The sequence below is a fragment of the Apis dorsata genome, unplaced genomic scaffold (genome assembly GCF_000469605.1).
Source record: "Apis dorsata unplaced genomic scaffold, Apis dorsata 1.3 scaffold_285, whole genome shotgun sequence".
In the NCBI taxonomy this organism is placed as follows: Eukaryota; Metazoa; Arthropoda; class Insecta; order Hymenoptera; family Apidae; genus Apis; species Apis dorsata.
In genome coordinates this window covers 359,069-361,644 of record NW_006263560.1, presented here as the reverse complement: position 1 = coordinate 361,644, position 2,576 = coordinate 359,069, and the positions used below count along the sequence as shown (strand labels likewise).

At 36.4% G+C, this 2,576-nt stretch overlaps 1 protein-coding gene across 13 annotated transcripts in view; it reads left to right on the top strand.

Moving 5' to 3' along the window:
* The window catches only part of LOC102679953 (rap guanine nucleotide exchange factor 2-like), a 161,769-nt gene that overhangs the window by 71,336 nt on the left and 87,857 nt on the right, over positions 1-2,576 (top strand). The gene's annotated exons all lie outside the window — the stretch shown is intronic.

Sequence of the window (2,576 nt, the reverse complement as noted above, 5' to 3'; positions counted from 1 at the left end):
TTTTTTTTTTTTGGAGAAAATACTCTGAAAAACGATTCTAAAGAGTTTTATTAATTTAAACTTAAGTGGTTAGATATCCATATTTTATAAACTTTCGAAATTCAGGTTCAATTTCGAATATTATGGATATTGAAACTTTAAAAACTTTCAAAATTCAGATTGACTTCAGTTTCAGGTATTCCAAATTTTACAAACTTTAAAAATTCTCACTCGATTCAATTCAGTATCTTGTAAACTTTTAGGATTTTGACTTATTTTGATTTCACTTTCAAAAATTTGAAATACTGACCAAACTCTTTTTCAAATTTCACTTTTTATGGATATCCAGACTTTACTAATTTTTAATCCAAACTCGAAATCTCGAGTAACTCGCACGTTTTTTGCTGGATTAAACAATTAAACAATCCCGAATCCGCGTAGTTTCTGGCCTGATTCGGGAATCAATTCCTTTTTGTTTTCATTTTCAAAAGGAAATTTGGTACACAGGGAATCAGGATCGATCCGCGTTGTTCCCCTCCATCAACCGACAAATTCCCTTTTCGTCGTCGCGAATTAGGAATGGAGATCGAATGTACATCAAGTGGTATTGGTGAAAAATGCTTTCAGAACCTTTTTTGTGAATATTTTCAAAAAAAACAAAAAAGCAACAGGATGGAATCGATGCTTGTGTCCCTTTAACGAGAGATATTGAATGAACCGGGGATGAAGCGATTCTACGGGCAAAAACGAATTGGAAAATGGAAACCTTTTGATGTAGAATTCTCGCTTTCAGAGAGATCTGATTTCGAGCTATTAAGTTTCCACTGTGGTAAAGATTTCTATTCATATTTGCGTTTATCGGTTTAAAAAAAATAAAGGTTCAAATAATTATTTATCTTTGCGCATTTGAATAGTGATCCGTGCAATTTTTTCTCCATAACAATAGATTTTATTCCGTAATCTCGATTCTGGATCTTATTGAATCCTTTTCTCTGTAACACTTTGGACTTGCAAAAAATTTTTGAGAAAAATTAACATCTCTACAATAGAGATGTAGAATTTTAAATTGATCGTCGATCATTTCAATAACAACGAAGGTACTGAAATAACGGAATTGTTTCCAAAATGGATTCCACGCGGAAGATTCACAATGGTCGAAGATTCTATGAGAATCTTTCTCGAGATCGTAGCTTTCGAATTCGAAATTTACGCGTATTTCGTCCAAACGAAAATGAACGAATATTGGGCTATCGATAATTGATTAACATTTAATAACGGGGAGGGATTAAAACGGGGATTAATTAATCGGAGATTTCCGGATGAAAATTTCGATGGAGGAAGAGGGAACAGAAGGGAAAGATCGATGCCCGTTTCTCGTTTGGTTCGAATGATGATTTTAATCCCACCTCTCGTCTGCTGCTCGAACAACACGCTTTCCAAACTGTTAAATGTTTCATTAGTTTCTGGGACGATCGCGTAAATGGACGTCTGCGTAGGGGGAAAATTTGGTTTTTGCCACGTTGGGCTATTGTCGATTCGTGGCGCATGGCGAGTTTGCGAATTCGATGAAATTGTTTTTACGTGGCTTACGTATTCATAGATATTTCACAGAGTAAAATGAACGGGGTGAGAATGTTTCGTGAACCCTTGTTCGGATACTAATAGGATAATACGTCCCAAGGTAATGATGATTTTAGGGTTGTTAAGCCTATATTTTTGCAATGAAAGATTTTAATCCGAGTCTCTTCTTCCAATTATATTTAATATATCTCTTTCCTACTGAATCCTTTTTAAATATTGGATTGAACGCGAGCTTGTGAATTATTAGTTCTAAATTTTTTCCATAATTTCCTCCTAACAAAATTAATAATATAATTCTTAATATAATCATTTAAGTTCTCTTATGAATAATGGAAAAAAACTCATCATTTTTTAAATCTTCTTCACATCCTCAAAAAAATTCACCATCGATCGAACAATAAATTATTTAAAATCTTGAATCAAACCAAGATTATCTTCTCGATCCACAATATTCACGATAATTTTTCTTCGATAAATCATCAAAAATAAACCAACATAATATCCTCTCCTCCGATTCAAAATATTCACGATCCACGATCCACGATATCCGAATCTTCTCGAAATCTTTGAAAACCTCCATCAATTAACGATGATGATGAATAAATTTTCCGACCAACACCGAGTGGCGCACGAAACGCTCGCATTATCGATTTTTCCACCTATTTTTTCCCCCTTTGCCCCCGTAGAAAGGGGAGGAGGAGGAGGAGGAGGTTGGGTCAGTGGCCTGTCAAGGGAGATCTGCCTCTGCTGGAGCACGAAGGCGGATACACCATCAATTCGCCGATGCTCTCCGTAAATATTTGCAACTGGCTGTTCGCTCGTCGGCATTTCAGGGCCGGCGTAAAAATCGCAACGTAACGCGTGTTACGTAAATATTAGCGCGCATCGAGGCGCGACGAAAGGATTTTTCTGGTACGAGAGGGCACCAGATGCCCTTTTGTGATTTTGTTTAACGTCGATCGTGTCTTATTGCCGCCTCCATCCATCGGGGATCCATCTCGACGAATCGCAATTTT